This window comes from Callithrix jacchus, chromosome 8 (assembly GCF_049354715.1).
Source record: "Callithrix jacchus isolate 240 chromosome 8, calJac240_pri, whole genome shotgun sequence".
Lineage (NCBI taxonomy): Eukaryota > Metazoa > Chordata > Mammalia > Primates > Cebidae > Callithrix > Callithrix jacchus.
In genome coordinates, this window is record NC_133509.1 from 82,876,966 (window position 1) to 82,899,445 (window position 22,480).

Genomic DNA, 22,480 nt, shown 5'->3' on the forward strand with positions numbered 1-22,480 from the left:
AATTGGTAAATCTTAAGTGACTGATGCATGTATATGTGTGTGTGTATATATATATATATATATATGTAGAATTAGAAAAACTCAGTATATGCTTGAAAGGAAAGAACATGCCTTTAAGATTAACTAATTTACTAATATTCTCAGTTTTTAAATTGATAAATCATAATTATATATATTTATGGGATATAAGTGATATTTTGATACATGAATACAATGTGCTATGATTAAGTCAGGGTAGTTGGGATATCCATCAACTAAAACTAGTTCTGTTGTGAGAACATTCCAATTCTTCTCTTCTAGCTATCTTGAAATATACAATAAATTATTGATAAGTGTAGACACCATACTGTGCTTTCAAACACAAGAATGTATTTCTTCTAACTGTATTTTTTTAACCCACTAACTTCTCTTCATCTCCCTTCCCTTTACCTTTCCCAGCCTCTGGTAACCACCTTTGTACTCTATCTCTTTGAGGTCAACTTTTTAGGTCCTACATGTGAAAGAGTACATGTGACATTTTTCTTTCTGTGCCTGCCTTATTTCATTCATGTAATGTTCTCTAGGCTCTTCCATGTTACTGTAAATGATTGACTTTCATTCTTTTTTATAGCTGAATAATGTTGTCTATATATTTGCTAATTTTTCTTTATCAATGGATCCACTGATGGACACTTAGTTTTAACTATATTGTGGTGTAAATAGCGCTAGAATAAACATGGGAGTGTAGATTCCTTTTCAATATACTGATTTTCTTTCTTTAGATACATACCCAGCAGTTGGATTTCTGGATCCTATGGCAGTTCTACTTTTAGTTTTGTGAGTACCCTCCATACTGTTTTCCATAGTGCCTGTACTAATTTACATGCAATGTAGGACAGTTCCCCTTTACCCATATCCTCTCCAACATACATTATTGCTTGTCTTTTGGATAAAAGCCATGTTAAATACAGTGAGATGGTATCTCACATAGTCAGGTTTTAATTTGCATTGCTGTTATGATGAATGAGGTTTAGCATTTTTTTCCTACATACTCATTGGCCTTTTGTGTATCTTGTTTTGAGAAATGTCTAATCAGATCCTTTGTCCAGTTTTTAATCAGTTTTTTTCCTATTGAGTTGCTTGAGTCTTTTACATATTCTAGTTATTAATCCCTTGCCAGATAAGTAGTTTGCAAATATTTTCTCCCATTTTGTGAGTTGTATCCTCACTTTGTTGATTATTTCCTTTGGTCTGCAAAAGTTTTTTGCTTAAAGTGGTTCTATTTGTCAGCTTTTATTTTGGTTGCCTGTGCTTTGGAGATCTTACCCAAAAAATCTTTGTCCAGACCACTGTCTTGAAGTACTTTCCTAATAATGTTTTCTTCTAATAGATAACAAGAGTTTCAGGTCTTACATGTAAGTATTTTCATTTTGATTTGATTTTTTCCAATATGGTGATACATGGATCTAGTTTCCTTCTTATACATGTGATATCTGGTTTTTCTAGCACCATTTACTGCAGAGACTGTCCTTTGTCCTTTCCCAGATATATATTTTTGAAACTTTGTTGAAATGAGTAGACTGTCAATATGTGGATTTATATTTTGGTTCTTTATTGCATTGGTTAGTTACACTGCTATAAAGAACTGCATGAGACTGGGGGTAAGTTATAAAAAATAGAGGTTTAATTAACTTGCAGTTCTGCATGGCTGGGGATGCCTGAGGGAACATACAACCATAGTGTAAGCTGAATCAAACACATTCTTCTTCACATGGTGGCAGGAAGGGGAAGTGCTGAACAAAGGGGGACTAGATCATTATAGAACTGTCAGATCTCGTGAGAACTCACTATCACAAGAACAGTATGAGGATAACTGCCCCCATGATTCAATTACCTCTCAGAAGATCCCTCCCACAACACATGGGGATTATAGGAACTACAATTCAAGATGAGATTTCAGTGGGGACACAGCCAAACCATATCATTCTGCCCCTGGTCCCTCTAAAATCTCATGTCCTCACGTTTAAAACACAATCATGCCTTCCCAACAGATCCCAATGTCTTAACTCATTCCAGTATTAACTCAAAAGTCTAAGTCCAAAGTCTCATCTGAGACAAGGCAAGTCCCTTCCACCTACAAGCCTGTATGATCAAAAGAAAGTCAGTTACTTCCTAGATACGATATGGGTACAGGCACTGGATCAATACACCCATTCCAAATGAAAGAAATTGGCTAAATTAAAGGGGCTACCAGCTCCATGGAAGTCTCAAATTCAATAGGGCATTCATAAACCTTAAAGTTCCAAAATGATCTTTTCTGACTCCATGTCTCACATCCAGGGCATTCTGATGCAAGAGGTGGGCTCTCATGGCCTCGGCAGTTCTTCCCATGTGGCTTTACAGAGTACAGCCCCACTCCTGACTGCTTGCATGGACGAGTGTTGAGTCTGAAGCTTTTCCAAGCAAAGGGTGCAAGCTGTCAGTGGATCTACCATTTGGAAGTCTGGAGGATGGTGGCCCTCTTCTCACAGCTCTAGCAGGCAGTGCCTCAGTGAGGACTCTGTGTGAGGACTCTGATCCCACATTTCCTTTCCACACTGCCCAAGCAAGAGGTTCTCCATAAGGGCTCTGCCCCTGCAGCAAACTTCTGCCTAGACAATCAGATGTTCCTATACATCCTCTGAATTCTAGGTGGAGGTTCCCAAGCCTCAATTCTTGACTTCTGTGCACGTACAGGCCCAATACCATGTGTAAGCCACCAAGGCTTGGGGCTTACACTCTCAGAAGCAATAGCTTGAGCTCTACATTGGTTTCTCTTAGCCATGGCTGGAGATGAAGCAGCTGGGATGCAGGGCACCACGTGGCCTGCATCAAGGCTTGGGACTTGCACTCTCTGAAGCAATGGTCTGATCTCTAATTGGTTCCTCTTAGCCTTGGCTGGAGATGAAGCAGCCGGGATGCAGGGCACCATGTGGCCTGCATCAAAGCTTGGGGCTTGCACTCTCTGAAGCAATGGTCTAAGCTCTAGTTGGCTTCTCTTAGCCATGGATGGAGATGAAGCAGCTGGGATGCAGGGCACCATGTCCCAAGACTGCATAGAGACGGGCAGGGGGGTCCCTGGGCGAGGCCCACAAAATCATATTTTTTTCTTAGGCTGCCAGACCTGTGATGGGGGCTGGGGCTGCTGCAAGGGTCTCTGATATGCCCTGGAGACATTTTCCCCATTGTCTTAGTGATTAAGTTCAGCAGCTTGTTACTTATGCAAATTTATGCAGCCAGCTTGCATTTCTCCCCAGGAAACGGGCTTTACTTTCTTTCGCATGATCAGGCTGCAAATTTTCTAAAGTTTTTTGCTCTTCTTCCTCTTGCATGCTTTGCTGCTCAGAAATTTCTTCTGCCAGATACCCTAAATCAGCTCTCTCAAGTTCAAAGTTCCACAGATCTCTAGGAAAGAGGTCTTTCCTAGAAAGATCTCTCTCTAGGAAAGAGGTCTTTCCTAGAAAGATCTCTCTCTAGGAAAGAGGTCTTTCCTAGAAAGATCTCTGACAGTTTCTTTGTATAGCAAGAGTGACCTTATTCCATTTCCCAACAAGTTCCTCATCTCCATCTGAGACCACTTCAGCCTGGACTTCTTCGTTCATATCACTGTCAGCATTCTGGTCAAAGCAATTCAGTGAGTCTCTAGGAAATTCCAAACTTTCCCATATCTTCCTGTTTTATGAGACCTCTGAGTCTCTAGAAAGTTCTAAATGTTCTCACATTTTCCTTTTTTTTTCTGAGCCCTCCAAACAGTTCCATCCTCTGCCTGTTATGCAGTTGCAAAGTCGCTGCCACATTTTTGGGTATCTTTACAGTAGCACCCCACTCCCAGTATCAGTTTACTATATAATTTTGTTCTCATGCTGCTACAAAGACCTGCCTACGTCTGGGTAATTTATAAATAAGGGAAGTGTAGTTAATTCACAGTTCCATATAGCTGGCAAGGCCTCAGGAAACTTACAATCATGGAAAAAGGGAAGGAGACACATTATTCTTCACATGGCACAAGGAGAGAGAAGTGCTGAGAAAGGTGGAAAAGCCCCTTATAAAACCATCAGATTGGCTAGGTGTGGTGACTCATGCTTGTAATTCCAGCCAAGAAAGGTGAATCACCTGAGCTCATAAGTTTGGGACCAGCCTGGTCAACATGGTGAAACCCTGTCTCTACTAAAAATACAAAAATTAGCTGGGTGTGGTGGCAGGCACCTATAATCCCAGCTACTCAGGAGGCTGAGGCAGGACAATTCCTTGAACCCAGGAGGCAGATGTTGCAGTGAGCTGACATCATGCCACTGCACTCCAGCCTGGGCAATGAAAGAAAAACAAACTTAGTCTCGAAAAAATAAAAATAAAACTAGAACATTAGATCTTGTGAGGATTCACTCTCAATCAGGAGAACAGCACAAGGGTAACAACTCCCATAATTCAATTACCTCCCACCCTCCCACAACATGTGTAATATATGGAAACTACAATTCAAGATGAGATTTGGGTGGCACACAGCCAAATCATATCATCTATTTTTTCCCATTGGTTTATGCATCTGTGTTTATAGCAAGCTTTTTTGGTTGCTATAACTTTGTAGTATATTTTGAAGCCATGTAGTTACTTCAACTTTGTTATTTTTGCTGAGGATATTGGGGACTTTTGTGGTTCTATACCGATTTTAGGATTGTGTTTTCCATTTCTGTGAAAAATGTAGTTGGTGTTTTATAGAGTTGGCACTGAATCTATAGATTGCTTTAGGTAACAAGACATTTGGACAATATTGATACTTCCAAACAATAAACGTGGACTATGGATTTTTTTGGTGTCCTCTTTAATTTCCTTTTATCAGCATTTTGTAGTTTTTATTGAAGAGATCATTCTCTTACTTGGGTAAATGTATTTTTTCAATTTTTCCTGTAAATCTTTTTTTTTTTTTTTGAGACGGAGTTTCGCTCTTGTTACCCAGGCTGGAGTGCAATGGCGCGATCTTGGCTCACCGCAACCTCCGCCTCCTGGGTTCAGGCAATTCTCCTGCCTCAGCTTCCTGAGTAGCTGGGATTACAGGCACGCGCCACCATGCCCAGCTAATTTTTTGTATTTTTAGTAGAGACAGGGTTTCACCATGTTGACCAGGATGGTCTCAATCTCTCGACCTCGTGATCCACCCGTCTCAGCCTCCCAAAGTGCTGGGATTACAGGCTTGAGCCACCGAAATCTTAATTATTATTGTGAAATGTAAGTACTAAAATATTCATAATATGTACAGAGTTCTAAGAAAATTACCGATAATGGTCCAAATGGATCTTTATAGTTCTTTGAGGTTTTAAACATGTAATATAGATACTGAAATATCTTTTCACTTTTACATGAACTTTATTGAAATATCAATATTGACATTTCATAAAATTCACTCTTTTGAAGTGTGCAATTTAGTCGAAGACTATCTTATTTATTTTGACATCCTCTATATTAGTGGTTCTCATTCTTTGTTGTATATGGGAATAACCTGAAGAATTTTCTTTAATTGACAAAAATTATTCATGTTCTTGTGGTGCATAGTGATGTTTTGACACATGTAAGGTATAGTAATCAGATCAGGGTAATTAGCAGGATGGGTGGGCTGGTTCTGGGCTCCTGGTGGGACACGTGGGTCATAGGGATCTCACTGCTTGAGGTGGGCAGTGGCCTCAGGCAACCTGCTGTCAGGCTCTGGGAAGCTAACACTTAAGCACCCTGTGTTCTGGGGGCAGCCTCCTTGATGTGCTGGACCACCTATTCCTGGGGTGTGGAGAGTTAGCTGCACGAGCATGGGTTCCAGTGATATCCACATCACTGGGTCTAGCAACTATCATGATACTGCAGCTCTTTGTGCGGATGTTGAGGGATATTGTTGGAGGCCTAGGGATGTGGAAATGCAGCAGCTGTTGGACCCCAGGGCAGGCTGTGGTTCAGTCGTGGCTTTATTGTCAAAATGGTGGAGTGCTGCAGTGATTTGTAGCCCAGAGGTGGGGCCTGAGGAAAATGTTCCTCCTGGAAAAATGCAGCTGCATAAATTCCAGGGAGCTCCCTATAGTTGGCTCTGTGCCTCTGACGGCCAATGGGCTTTCCTGTAGTTAGAATGCAGGCATCTGTGTTGGGAATGACGACTACTAAGGCTCTCTCCCTTAACTTTTACCCATAATGAGGAATCACTCTTAGCTTCAAACTGATCTGGTTAGCTGCTTCACTTTCCTCTGAATACTGCCATCTTAAGCTTCTATGCCTCAGAGGGTTTTCCTGCTGGATTCCGTGAGTCTTCTTAGATATGCTTTTCTATGTGTAGTTATCTAATTGCTGTTTGGTCCATCCTTGTGAAGGTGGCAGGAGCTGGGTGGCTCTCGTCAGCCATCATGAGCTAATTATCATTGAAATACCCAGAAGTGGTTTAAAAAATTATCAAGTTTTTTATTTTTATTTCTGATGTACAAAATTCATGTTGAAGATGTTATTAGTGAGTCAAAGCATGTATATCGCCAGCCATAGAAGAGGGATGCCTAAGATGCCTTCACCGATGGAAAGACAATTGCAAGATGCCTCTTAATAAATCTTCTTCTGTCAATCCATTTAAATAATCAAGGGCTAAAAACACTTCATACCAGCTCTTTGACATATAATATTAAAGACAAAAGAAATATGCTGGCTATATGAGATATCATACAAAAACTGAGGTAGATGCTATAATGCTATCTCTTGAATGATAATAGCACAAATAGCAAATAAAAATAAGTAAACAATAATAGGAAAGATATGCATTAGATTTACTCTGTGCCCTGTACTGTTGATTATAGTATTATCTGTATTTATTCACTCCAATTTTTGAGGTACAATTATTACTTCATCCATTATTAAGATGAGAAAGTTGAGCCACAGATATTAAGCAACTTGCTACGATTACCCACCTAGAATGTGGTGGAGCTGGGGCTTAAAACCATGCAGATTACTTCTGGAAACCTTTTCAATGATTTTGCTGTACTCTCTCTCTCTAGAAATAATGTCTTTAAATACATAAACATGATTTCTGATAATTTTACAATTCATTTCTCCTTAGTAGTACACTGATAGTCATTGAATACTTATTTCATTATGTTAGTTTCCTATTGAAGCTTGACAAATTACCAAAAACTTAGTGGCTTAACATAAAACAAAGTTATTATTTCCAGAGCTCAGAAATATGAAATGGTCTCTCTGAGCTTAAATCAAGGTATGGGTATGGCTACTTTCCTTTAAGCAGATGATATAATTTGGATGTGTGTCCCCAACCAAATCTCATATTGAAATGTAATCCCCAATGATTTGGTTTGGCTGTGTCTGCACCCAAATCTTATCTTGAATTGTAGCTCCCGTAATTCCCATGTGTCGTGGGAGGGAGCTGTTGGAAGGTAATTGAATCTTGGGGGCAGGTCTTTGCCATGTGGTTCTTATGATACTGAATAAGTCTCCAGAGATCTGATGGTTTTATGAAGGGGAGTTCCCCTACACATGCTCTCTTGCCCACTGCCATGACATGACTTTGCTCCTCCTTTGCCTTCCTACCTGATTGTGAGGCCTGCCAATCCATGTAGAACTGTGAGTCAATTAAACCTCTTTTCCTTATAAATTACCCAGTCTTGGGCCTGCCATGGTGGCTCACACCTGTAATCCCAGCACTTTGGGAAGCCGAGGCAGTTGAATCATGAGGTCAGGGTTTCAAGACAAGCCTGGCCAACATGGTGAAACCCTCTCTCTACTAAAAAATAAATAAATAAGTAACCTCTTTTCTTTATAAATTACACAGTCTTGGGTATGTCTTTATTAGCAGTGGGAGAACAGACAAATATGCCTAGTGTTGGTGGTGGGACCTGGTGGGAGGTGATTGGATGATTGGATCATGGGGATGAATACATCATGAATGATTTGGTACCATCCCTCTTGGTAATGTCCTCAAGGTAGTGAGTACTCATGAGATCTCATCATTTCAAAGTATGTAGCACCACTGCCCTCACTCTGTCTTGCCCCTGCTCTGGCCAGGTAACATGCCTCTTTCCTTTTTGCCTTCTGCCATGATTAAAAGTTTTCTGGGGCCTTCCCAGAAGCCTAGCAGATGCCAGCATCATGCTTCCTGTACAGCCTGCAGAACCAGAGCCATGAGCCAATTAAACCTCTTCTGATTTTCTAAATCACACAATCTCTGGTATTCCTTTATGCAATGTGGGAGTGAAATAATATAGCAGACTCTAGGGTAGAATCTATTTTCTTACTCTTTCCAGTTCGTTAGCAGGTTCCCTCAGTCCTTGGTTTGTGGTGCTTTTTTATCTTCAAAGTCAGCAATGGCCAAGTGATTCTTTTTCAGGATGCCATCTCTTAATTTCTGACTTTTTTGCCTCCCTCTTTCTTATATATAGACACTTGTGTTTACTTTTGGCCTCTGGCTAATCCAGAATAATCTCTTTATTTTAAGGTCAGTTAATTAGCAACTTCAGTTTCATCTGAAATCTTTATTTCCTTTTGCCTTGTAATATACCATATTCACATGTTCAGAAAATGAGGAAAATATACGTTTGTGCTACTATTCTATTACACTCATTTTGTATTTGTCTTGTGTATTTTGTACCTATAATGAGTGTGTATGTGTATGTGTGTATAATATAATCAGAATCACAATATAATGAAAAATCAAATTAATTATCTATTTAATTAACTGTACCTTAAACATTTTATTCATCTGAGGCTTAAAACAGATTACCTATATTAAGCCCTGATGAACTGGTTCATTTTGGAAATTATCATTTGGTTAGTAAACTGCAACAAGGCCCTGTGAGTGCTATAATGGGGCTTCCAGCACAGGTGAAAAAGTAATAGTTGGGATGGGCATTTGATAGTTGTCATACTTTGCAACTCGTAATGGCTTGTCCAGTCTATCCCAAGCTCTTGGAATAATAACTTTGCTATGCGAGTATTTAATTCGTTTCTATGGTTTAAAGTATACAGTTTTCAGGAGTAGAATCTGTGTAAGTCTTTCTAAAAACTGGCTACATTTTGATGACAAGTCTGTTATTATTCTGAGTCACTTGCTATATAGGCTTTGCTTTTGTTTTTCTTTGCTTTATATTGCTTAATTAACAGGAAAGGGACATTTAGACCATGTTCTGCAATAAAATAATATAAACCAAAAATATCTGCTTAATTTTTTTCAAAATCTTGAATTCAAAGATGACAAAAAACAGCATTCTCTGTCCTTTTATAATTTTTGTCTAATATTTAAAAGTGGAAGAAATTGACCCTCAATATTTATTGAGGTAATAACTCAAATCATGCTCAATCTTTTGTTCTATCTTTGAATCATACCTAAAAAATCAGATAATCTGTCCTGAAGGACAGAAGCAATGTCTACATGCAAGCAAACACTGGATGGAAACTAATCACCCTGCCTATATATATGACCCACATAATGATTATATGACATGAACGGAAAAAGGGTTTAAAAGAGTTGTAAAAATGATTTTGCCAGGGCCCAAAACATGAGTCACATGAACACAGAGAGCAGTATTTCTCAACTTTTAAAAAAATTATAACCACCTAAAGAGTACTGGACATACTTTTTCTAATCACCTCCTTCCTTCCATAGAATTTTAATACCACAGATTTCTTGTATATGAGTTTATGCATGGTGGCCTTTTGTGGGGCCACAAACTATTGTAATGTCTAAGATCCCATCTCCTAAGGAAAGAACATTCTTGGGGCAATATAACCCCCACTGGATCCATAACACAAGTGACAGTAGTGGAAGGAAGCTTAATAGGCTATTATTCAGAAGTCTTCATTCTACTAACAAGGAATCTGGGATGCAGAGAACAATACTGATTTGCCTAAAAGGATACATACTTAACAGGCATTATGAAGAAAACAAAAGAAATTTAAGGCATAGGATATGGTGAATTTGTTTTTACATATAACTAACATTGAACAAGCTACCTTTCCCACAGAAAAATTTTTCATTCCTACTGAAGCACTGTGGGTAAGGAAGAAACCCCATGATACCTCCATGATGACTAGTGATAATGAAACTATCAGGACATTCAAGGTATTACAATTTAGTCTGATACTGTCATACAGACAAAATGTAATATTACTTGATAATTTATAAAGTAAGTATTATATTTATGATAATATATAGTAGAAAAATAATCCTTTGGCGAATTCAGCCACAGAGATTTTAAATTCCAATAGAAGGCAAGGCTTGTTTAAAGGTCAATCACTCGAATACTCTTGGTATTTTCCCAGAGTTAGAGATTGTTCGACAAAGTAAAGAGTTCACAACTGTCAGATGCTGGCATTTCGAAGGGTAAAAGACATCTTTATGAAATAGAACAAATATCTTTTCATGTAAAACAGTGTGTTAAATACTATCTAGAAAAGAGTATTAAATTTTTTCTTTTATGTTATTTATGAAAAGTGTGTCCTACATTTGAGTAATAAAAATAAATAAGAGAATAGTCACAACCAAAAAGTAAAACTGCAGTTTGAAATTAATGTCTTCATTTTCCTGATATAAATGACTGCAAAATATTTAGCAGAAGATTGTTGCCAAGATCAGAGCAGTAAATAATGTACTATGATTAGATTCCAGTGTGTAAGAAGAGAGCAAATAGCCTTGTTTCCTAGTCATAGGGAGAGATGGTTTGTGGCAGACAATTGTGTATGTTCCTAGGTGGGACACTAGACCACTAATTAAAATTAGTGAGATTCTTTTAGTCCAATAAAGCATTCTAAATCGTTTTAGTCTGATACCTTACTTTTAACACATTTCTAAAATTATGAGGTTGCAATAATAATAATAATAAAATAATAGAGGTTGCAAAGTAGTACAAATTATGTGGATGTTATAAAAAAACATAATAAAGAAGGTGATGTAAAGTTGTGATAACTCAAAGCAGGTATTTAAACTATTAAAAAAAATGAATAGTTACGTCTTACTTTTGGCCCTGAATTTGATGATGTTAACATTTATTCCCCTTGAAAATACACCTTTCCTTCTACGCCATCCATCTGTCCTGGGTGTGTCTCAAGGCCAGTAAACTCAAGAAAACCTCTCTTCAATTTTGTTCATAGGGATTTCCTAAAGTCCAGTCCGTTTTTTTTTTAATACTAACCTTGCTCCTAACTCAATTTTGGGTTTCACTTGCTCCCTTACTTCTAACATACTTTATTGTGACTCTTGGCCTGCAGTTAGCTGGCTACACACTCAAACTTACTAATTTTGAGTTTGTTCATTTCTTGGTATTAACTAGAATATAACATCCTCATACCAGGACCAAGCACCATATTTCCTAAACTGACATCATTAGCTAGTGCTATAGTTGAGACTGTCTATAGAGATCAGATACTAATTTATTCCTTCATTTGTTATTTTATTCATTTCAAAAGCATTTATTGATCATTTAAATGGGTGAGGAATTTTGCTAGACTTAGAGACACAGTAGGGAATAGGAATGATTGGTTCTTTACATATCTTACATTGCAGTTGAGATGAGTGACATAAAATAAATATTTGCATAATTTAAATTATTATTCCATTATAACATTGATAAATACCTCACATGAGTTTAGAGAGCATTCATATTACATTACAAGAAACCTGTCCTAGGCTGGTGAGTCAAGAAAGGCTTCCCTGATTAAATGACGTTTAATCTCAAGCTCAGAAACAATAGAAGTTTACTTTTCAAAACAAAGGAGAAAAGTAATACAGAATGAATAAAACAGGCAAGGCATGTAAGACAGAGAGGAACCTGGATCGTGAAAAGAAGTATGTGAAAACAGGTGTGGCATGAAGTGAGGGGTGAGGGAATGTGTAAAGGTATTGGTGAGGTAGGTATATGCCAGATTATCTAGTGCAATTTTAAGCATTTTAAATATTATGCTGAGAGTCTTGGGAAGGCACAAATGAATATTAAGTTGTGAAATTACAGGGTCGTATTTAGACTTCATAATTATTTTTCAATAAAGAATATGGGGAATAAATTTGGTGTACAAAAGAAACTACTAGAAGATGAGTTAGATAAAAGGACACAATCAGCAGAGTGAAGGCAACCTAAAGAATGAAAAATACTTGCAAACCATGTATGTAATAAGAGGTTAATATCTAGATCGTATTAAGAACTCCTGAAACAGGACAACAACAATGACAAAGTCAAATTACCTAATTAAAAAATGAGCAATGGACTTGAATAGACATTCCTCCAAAGATGATATGCAAACAACCAATGAACATATGACAAGGTGCTCAGTGTCACCAGTCACCAAGGAATACAAATCAAAACCTCAATGTGATGTTAACTGACACTGGTTAGGGTGTCTTTTATCAAAAACAAAACAAAACAAAATATAACAAGTTCTGGAAAGCATGTGGAGAAATGGGAACTCTTGTGCACTTTAGTTGTGGTTGTGAAATAGTGTAATAGCTATGGAAAATAGTATGGAGGTTCTTCAAAAATTTAAAAACACAACCAACAGATTATCTGACAATTCTACCTCTGAGCACATATCCAGAAGAATGGAATCAGGGTCTCAATCTCAAGGACATATCTGTGTTCACACATTTAATGGCAACTCTATTCACAATAGTGAAGAAGTACAAGCATCCCAAACAGTCATCCACAGATGCATGGATAAATATGATGGAGTAGATTATTCAGCCTTAAAAAGAAAGGAAATGCTTCACATGCTATAACAGGGATTAGCCGTGGAGCACACTATGCTAAGTGAAATCAGCCAGTCAGAAAATGACAAATACTGTATGAGTCCCCTTAGATGAGGTATCTAAAGTGTTCAAATTCATGGAAACATAGAGTAATAGTTACCAGGATCAGTGAGGAGAGGGAAAAAAGGAGTTGTTTAATAAGTATAGTTTCAGATTTACAAAATGGAAAGGATCTGGAGATTTGTTTCACAATGTAAATACATGTCACATTGCTGAACTACATAGTATCTATATTTAAGAATAGTTAAGATGGTGAATTTTATGTTAACTGTTCTTACCATAATCAAAACTAACCAGGAGCCAATTCCTCAGTTCAAGGAAAAGATGAATGGTTGTTTGGATTATAACTGTAGTAGTGGAGCTCAATAAAAAAAATGAATATAAGAGATTTAGAATGTAAACTTAACAGCCACATTAGAAAACATATGTAGGGGAGAAAAACACAGCAAAATGGAGGGTGATTCAAGATGGCGCTGTAGGAGCAGCTCAGGATTGCAGCTACCAGTGAAAGCACAGAGGGTGAGTGGATGCCACATTTCCAGACAGATCTTTATTGCCCACAGACCAGGAGATTCCCAGGTGGAGGAGCCCCACAGGTTGCCAGCGCAGGTGTTTTGGCCAGCGAGGCTGTTTCAGCCAGCGTGGCTCTTTCAGCCAGTGCTGCAGCGCAGTGGCTCTCCATACAAAATACACTGGTCTGGTTGCCCTGTTAAACTGGCAATTGGAGATCCGGGAAGGCAGATTAGCCCATTCATCTGATTAAATGGGACTGAAACATAAAGACAGGCCATGAGATTCCCAGGCAGCCACGTTGTTTCAGCCGGCACAGTGGGTCACCGCATGGGAAATCACACAGATCCCGGCAGCAGGTGACTGGAACACCTGGGAGAGAGTCGACCGTTCAACTTAAAAAAAAAGGGCTCTGAGGCAGGGAGCCAGGTGATCAGGCTCGGTGGGTCCCATGCTCACAAAAACAAAAACAAAAAACAGCAATTGGAAACGCTCAGGGTTGAGAGTTTCACGGCAAGCACAGCTAAAACCAGGATGGCCCAGCTCTGTGGGGGAGGGGCGTCCACCATTACCAAGGCACTCCACCCCTATGGAGGTAGTCTGCCATTGCTGACACAGCCTGCCATTGCCGAGGCAACCCGCCGTAACAGAGTCTGCCATTACAGAGGTGGACCAACATTGCCGAGGCAGTTCTAACCACACCCATATAAACAGGACTGCAGGGAAATATACACGGTAGCAGGAGGACTGCAGGGAAATACACATGGCAGCAGGGCAGAGCCAGCAGCAGGGCGGATCCCACAGCAGCTCAGCAAAGCCTCTGCAGGCAGTGACTAGGCTGCCTCCTTGATGGGCAGGACAGCCCTGAACAAAAAAAAAAAAGACAGCAATGCAACAGATACTCATAAATAAAGCCCTAACTCCCTGGGACAGAGCACCTGGGGAAAAAAAGGGGGTTTATGAGTTCAGCTGTAGCAGACTTAAATGTACCTGCCTAGCAGCTCTGAATGAACAACGGAGCTCACAGCTCAGCACTTGAGCTCCTATAAAGAACAGACTGTCTCCTCAAGCAGCTCCCTGACCCCTGTATATCCAAAGAGTCACCTCACAAAGGACTGAACAGACTAACATTTGGCAGGCATCATTCTGGGACAAAGATAGCAGAAGAAGAAACCGGTAGCAACTCTTACTGTTCTGCAGCTGCTGCAGGTGACCCCCAGGCAAGCAGGCCCTGGAGTGGACCTCAGCAGTCCTAAAGCAGAGGGGCCAGATTGTTAGAAAGAAAACTAAGAAACAGAAATAACTTCATCATCAACAATCTGCACGTCCACTCAGAGACCCAATATGAAAATCAGCAACTACACAGACGACAGGTGGATAAATCCACAAAGATTGGAAGAAACCAGTGCAAAAAGGAGGAAAACACCCAAAACCAGAACACCTCATCTCCTACAAGAAATCACAACTCCTCACCAGCAACGGAACAAAGCTGGATGGAGAATGAGTGTGATGAAATGACAGAATCAGACTTTCGAAGGTGGGTAATGAGAAATTCCGTGAGCTAAAAGAACATGTTCTAACTCAATGCAAAGAAACTAAGAACCTTAAAAAAAGATTTGATGAAATGATAACAAGAATGGACAACTTAGAGAGGAATATGAGTGAATTGATGGAGCTGAAAAACACAACACAAGAACTTCGCAAAGCATGCACAAGTTTCAATAGCCGAATTGACCAAGCAGAAGAAAGGATATCAGAAGTCGAAGATCAACTCAATGAAATAAAATGAGAAGGCATGATGAGAGAAAAAAGCACAAAAAGGAATGAACAAAGTCTCCAAGAAATGTGGGACTATATTAAGAGACCTAATCTACATTTGATAGGTGTACCTGAATGTAACGAAGAGAATGAATCCAAGCTGGAAAATACTCTTCAGGATATAATCCAGGAAAACTTCCCCAACCTAGCAAGGCAGGCCAATATTCAAATCCAGGAAATACAGAGAACACCACAAAGATATTCCTCAAGAAGAGCAACCCCAAGGCACATAATTGTCAGATTCACCAGGGTTGAAATGAAGGAGAAAATGCTATGGGAAGCCAGAGAGAAAGGTCAGGTTACCCACAAAGGGAAGCCCATCAGACTCACAAGAGATCTCTCAGCAGAAACCCTACAAGCAAGAAGAGAGTGGGGGCCAATATTCAACATTCTTAAAGAAAAGAACTTTCAACCCAGAATTTCATATCCAGCCAAACTGAGCTTCATAACTGAAGGAAAAATAAAATCCTTTGTGAACAAGCAAGTACTCAGAGATTTTGTCACCACCAGGCCTGCTTTACAAGAGCTCCTGAAAGAGGCACTACACATAGAAGGGAATAACCAGTACCAGCCATTCCAAAAACATACCAAGTGCTAAAGAGCATCAACAAAATGAAGAATCTGCATCAACTAATGGGCAAAACAGCCAGCTAGCAAGAAAAAGAAATAAAGGGTATTCAGATAGGAAAGGAGGAAGCCAAATTGTCTCTATTTGCAGATGACATGATAGTATATCTAGAAGACCCCGTCGTCTCAGCCCAAAAACTCCTGAAACTGATAAACAACTTCAGCAAAGTCTCAGTATACAAAATCAATGTGCAGAAATCACAAGCATTCCTATACATCAATAACAGAAAGAGAGCCAAATCAAGAACGAACTGCCATTCAGAATTGCTACAAAAAGAATAAAATACCTAGGAATAAAACTAACAAGGAACATAAAGGACCTCTTCAAGGAGAACTACAAACCACTGGTCAACGAAATAAGAGAGGACACAAACAGAGGGAGAAACATTCCATGTTCATGGTTAGGAAGAATCAGTATCATGAAAATGGCCATACTGCCCAAAGTAATTTACAGACTCAATGCTATCCCCATCAAGCTACCAATGACCTTCTTCACAGAACTGGAAAAATCCACCTTAAACTTCATATGGAATCAAAAGAGAGCCCACATAGCCAAGTCAATTCTAAGCAAAAAGAACACAGCGGGAGGCATCACACTACCAGACTTCAAACTATACTACAAGCCTACAGTAATCAAAACAGCATGGTACTGGTACCAAAACAGAGACATAGACCAATGGAACAGAACAGAGGTATCGGAGGCAACACAACATATCTACAACCATACAATCTTGGATAAACCTGACAAAAACAAACAATGGGGAAAGGATTCCCTGTTTAATAAATGGAGTTGGGAAAACTGGCTGACCATGTTTCCAGAAAGCAGAAACTGGACCCCTTCTTGACACCTTATACTAAAATTAACTCCAGATGGATTAAAGACTTCAACATAAGACCTGGAACCATAAAAACCCTAGAAGAAAATCTAGGTAAAACCATTCAGGACATAGGAGTAGGCAAGGACTTCATGACCAAAAACACCAAAAGCATGGGCAGCAAAAGCCAAAATAGACGAATTGAACCTACTCAAACTCCACAGCATAAGAAACAGTTGTTAGAGTGAATCGGCCACCAACAGAATGGGAAATAATTTTTGCAGTTCACCCATCTGACAAAGGGCTGATATCCAGAATTTACAAAGAACTCAAACGGATTTACAAGAAAAAAACAAACAAGCCCATTCAAAAATGGGCAAAAGAAAAGAACAGACACTGTACAAAAGAAGACATACATGAGGCCAACAAACATATGAAAAAATGCTCATCATCACTGGTCATCAGAGAAATGGAAATCAAAACTGCATTGAGATACCATCTCACGCCAGTTAGAATGGCGATCATTAAAAAATCTGGAGACAACAGATGGTGGAGAGGATGTGGAGAAATAGGAACACTTTTATACTGCTGGTGGGAGTGTAAATTAGTCCAACCATTGTGGAAGACAGTGTGGTGATTCCTCAAGGACCTAGAAATAGAAATTCCATTTGACCCAGACATCCCATTACTGGGTATATATCCAAAGGACTATAAATCGTTCTACTATGAGGACACATGCACACAAATGTTCACTGCAGCACTGTTTACAATAGCAAAGACCTGGAACCAACCCAAAATCCCATCGATGATAGACTGGACTAGGAAAATGTGGCACATATACACCATGGAGTATTATGCAGCAATGAAAAACGATGAGTTTGTGTCCTTTGTAGGGACCTAGATGAATCTGGAGAACATCATTCTCAGCAAACTAACACAAGAACAGAAAATGAAATACCTCATGTTCTAACTCATAGGCGGGTGATGAACAATGAGAACACATGGACACAGAGGGGAGCACTACACACTGGGGTCTATTGGGGGGAATAGGGGTGGAACAGTTGTGGGGGGAGTTGGGGAGGGATAGCATGGGAGAAATGCCAGATGTGGGTGAAGGGGAGGAAGGCAGCAAATCACACTGCCATGCAAATCACACACCTATGCAACTATCTTGTATGTTCTGCACGTGTACCCCAAAACCTAAAATGCAATTTAAAAAAGCATATGTAGGGGAAAGGGAAAGGAAGTAGTCAAAGAAGCCTCAAGAATTTTTGAATTATAAAACTGTATATATGGTGGTGTTATACCTGAGATACATATGTAGGATTCAATAATATATGTGCAGTAAGAAATGTCATGGGAGTGAATGAGGTCATGAAGGAAGTAGATGAAATCATGAAGGAAGTGACAGGTTGATGGTGAAGAAAGAAAGCGAGATTCAAAGAAAATCAAAAGCTTAACCTGACTTTCTGAGGGTTTATAGGTCAAATTCAGCAAAAGGGGTTAACAAAAATGGCTGAGAAGAAGATATGTTAATAGGTATACTCTAATTCAGTTTATCACAAAAAGTCACATATACCATTAATTGCTCATTAATATTAAACAACAGATTATCATATGGAAATAATCCCTATATAAGCCAATCTTATACTTAGTGATGATCAAAGGAAGAGACTGCATATTTTCAATTGGCCTTTCCTTATTCTGATTTCCTTACTCTGATTTGTATAAAGATGTGCTGTTGTATAGATTAGATAGAAGTTACTACGTAAGAAAATGAATTACTTAAGTCAACTAATTGTACAGATTTTCCATAAGTCAACTTACTGTGTTGATTCAACAGAATTCATATTTTTTTGTTAGCACTGTAACAAATATAGTGTCTGTTCAGGAATATTAACCCTTATGTGTCTAACTCATGAGCAACTTTCAAAACAGGGTGTTCATTTCTTACTGCCTGTACCACTTAATACCATGGAGAACACAAATTGAAAAGGGCCTGTAAGTCTTAAAACTAAATATATTACAGAATACATTGTGAATTCATGCCCATGCACTATTTCTTGTCAAGACATTAGAATGGGATGTGACCAAATATATTTCCACTGCATTGCTAATCACATTATACATGATAGAAACTATTGAACAGATAGATATTATTTATAACTAATTTTAGGTCTGTTCTTGATTTTCTTCCTTTGAAAATGAGTGTTTTAAGCATCGTAAATTACTTACATTATTTGTTGCCTCTCTGTTAAAATGACCTAATATTGAGTAGTTTCCAAACATTTCAATTTATAAATACAAATTAGTATAAACCACACACTTTTAAATATGTTTGATAAGACATTTTGGATACAAGGCAAATATCTACTTGAGTATAATTTCTATTAAGGTTTGTTTCTGTCCACATTTCATACTGGGTTCTTTGTAGAAATGAAAAACAGGATTACCATGCAATAAAATTAATAGTAAAGATCTGCTTAAAATAATTAATTAGACACTAAAAGAAATCAAAATAAACTTTTTCATCGTATCATTTTGCTACTTTGAAATGTAATTTTCAATGTGTTGGTCATCAAATATTGATGCTTATTTTGGTATAAACCATATTTTTACAATTCTGATTATGCTTTAATATAGTTCACAAGATTCTACCCATTATTTCGATATAATTACTAACATATCAAAATACAATAATGATATACTCTTTCTACAGTAAAAAATTTTCCACTGGGAAGAAATGTAAATATATAGTGAGCTTAATACTTTTATAGACTATAAATATAGCACTGTAGAATAGTAAACACAATCTGAAAATAAAGCTTAATGTAAGAATAATATAAAAGGTCATGTAAGCATTAAAAAAAATCTACTTTTGTAAAAAAAAAAAAAAAAATCCACCCAACATGCCATGTAAATCATAGCAGATACTTGGAGAAAGTTCTATATAGGCACTAAAGTGGAGACACATCCCGACCCGAAGCTGTGATGAGTACCCCGGCTGTGCCCCGAGACTTGCAGGCAGCTGCCCCCGAGTCAAAGGGCCCAGTCCACATTCAAAGAGCAAAGAAGACAAAAACTCCAGGAACATCTGTTGAGAAGAAAAACACTTTTTGCATACAAGCAGGAAAATGAGATGTTACCCAGTAGAGATCAGAGAACTGTGACGTCTGAGGGCCAAGTTCAAGAAAGGACTAAAGTTCTGAAACTTAAAACAAAAATGGCTGATAAACAAAATGTGAAGAGACCTGCAGGGAGCAGAAATATTACAATAGTGGGGAGAAAGTTTATTCCTTTAAAACCTTCAAATGAACAAACCAATTCAACTGTAGTAATTGACACACATAAACCTAAGCATAGTAATCAAACTCTGCAATTGTTACCTACTGAAGATAATCCCCAAAGTCAGCACATGACATTAAGCCAGGCATTTCACCTTAAAAACAATAGTAAAAAGAGACAGATAACTGCAGAAAAACAAAAACAAGATGCTAACATGCCCAAGAAACCTGTGCTTGGATGTTATCATGGCCGGATTGTTCAGTCTAAGGTGAATTCACTTAGAAAATCTCTGCAAGTCAAAGATGAGAGTTCTGAAGCAACAAAGAAACTTTCAACCATTGTCTCTAAAGCCACAAAGCCTCAGCCTGTAAACACCAGCAGTGTAACAGTGAAAAGTAATAGATCCTCAAGTATGACTGCCACCACGAAATCTGTGAGCACTACATCTCAGAACACACAACGTGTGCGACCTCCAATTAGAAGTCATCACAGTAATACCCAGGACACTGTGAAACAAGGCAACAGTAGAACCTCTGTCCATGTTACAATCTGGAAAGTGCCTTGTGAAAAAGAACCGTTAGTATCAAAAACAGCTTTATCTAGTGTCAAAACCAGTTCTTGTCAAGATATAGTAAAAAGTAAGACACTGTCATGAAGCTTAGCTTCTGAAGTTGTGGCCAGGCGTGCTTCATCGTCTAATGACAAACTGATGGAAAAGTCAAAGCCCATTGACCAGCGAAGACATACTATAGGAAAACCAACCATTGATAGATCAGCTGATCCCAAAGAAACCACAGAAGAGAGAAAAGCTCGTCTGAGTGAGTGGAAAGCTGGCAAAGGAAGAGTGCTAAAAAGGCCTCCAAACTCAGTAGTTACGCAGTGTGAGTCTGAGGGACAAAAAGAAAAACCAGTTGGATCTTTTTGGACTACCATGGCAGAACAAGATGAACAGGATTATTTACTGAAAAAGTCAACAACACATTTTCTGAATGCCTGAACTTGATTAATGATGGATGTCCAAAAGAAAATATACTGGTCACACTTAACGACTTGATTAAAAATATTCCAGATGCCAAAAAGCTTGCTAAGTATTGGATATGTCTTGCGCATATGGAACCAATCACAAGTCCTGTTGAAAATATTATTGCAATCTGTGAGAAAGCCATTCTGGCAGGGGCTCAGCCTATTGAAGAGATGCAACACACAATTCTAACAATGAAGAGTCAATAAAAAGTTAATTGGGAAGAAAATACGGACAGAGAAGATGTGTGCAACCAAGGAAGAAGTCAAAGAAGTCAGTATTGGAGATACAGGTGTTGATGTAGATCCAGAAAACCTGGAAATGGAGAGTAAACATCATAGAAATGTGCTATTTCAAGATTGTGAAAAAAAGCAAGACAGCAAAACAAAAGATCCAACCCATAATGTTAAAACCCTCAATACAAAAACAAGGACAAGTTGCTTAATTAAATACAATATGTCTATGCCATACTTGCAAAGTATGAAAAAGAAGGTGCAGTTTGATGAACCAAATTCTGCATTTAAAGAGCTGAAGTTTTTAACACCAGTGAGACGTTCTAAGTGTCTTCAAGAGAAAACTTCTAAATTGCCAGATAAGTTAAAAGATCATTGTCCTTGTGTGTCTTCTTTAGAACAGCAAATGGAGTTGGGAAGACAAACTGAAGCTTTTGTATGCCTCCCTAATGCAGCACTGTGCCGGATGTACTCTGAGGATTAAACAGCAGAAGAGAAATAAAGCTCTGATAGGGTTTTTATTATTTGTGGGGTATTTTGTTTGGAGTAGCCTTCTATTGCCCTTAGGTCTGGTGTTGGCCAAGTACCTATGTATCCTAAGTATTCACAGCAGTGAGCTCCTTTACTAACGTTCATGTTATGGCAAGAGTTGGCCTCTGCATTAGAAAAGTAATCCTACAGTTTCAATCTCAACTGACTGAGTTTTTTCTTTAAGAACGGTAAATTTTGTTGGCTAGTTTACAATGTTCCTTGAATATAAATAGGTTACAATAGCAGCCTGTTCACTTTATTAACTATAAGTACAGTAGTGATGCATCATTAGGAAATGAGTTATTCTAGTTCAAATGTGTATGTTTGCATTGACATGTTTTTGAGCGTTATGATAAGCCTCCCTGCCTTTAAACAGAACAACATATTTTGGCCTTTCTTGGATTAGTATGAAAGTCAAAAATTGTATAGAATGACTCACTTTGAATATTAAGACACAGGAGGTTTAGCTTGCTTTCTCACCAAATTCATGTTACCCAGACTTGTGTTCTGTTGTGTCCCTCGGACTGCCTATTGGTTGATGAAAAGTGTCTGCACTGTCACTTTTTGGCTGTGGTCTCATGGCCTCTTTTGATTATAACTGAGTTCACCAAGAAAGATACTTAATTAAATAACCCCATTTATAAGGGAAGATACTTTTTGTGTAAGAAAGAAAAGATGCCAGATTTAGTGGTTTAACTTCTGTAACTTCACTTGGTATTTTTTAAACAATCAGAATGGAGTAGGGAAGGAATATATCATACTGAATAAATGTCATTCTAATTTAGACAGCATTTATAAAATACTTGATACTTCCCCTTGTTTTCTTCTCTATAATATAAAAACTTCACTGTTAAATCAT

At 38.4% G+C, this 22,480-nt stretch overlaps 1 pseudogene; it reads left to right on the forward strand.

Moving 5' to 3' along the window:
- The first annotated feature begins 19,542 nt into the window (after positions 1-19,542).
- On the forward strand, positions 19,543-21,616 carry LOC100405397 (cytoskeleton-associated protein 2 pseudogene; annotated as a pseudogene).
- The last annotated feature ends 864 nt before the right edge of the window (positions 21,617-22,480 follow it).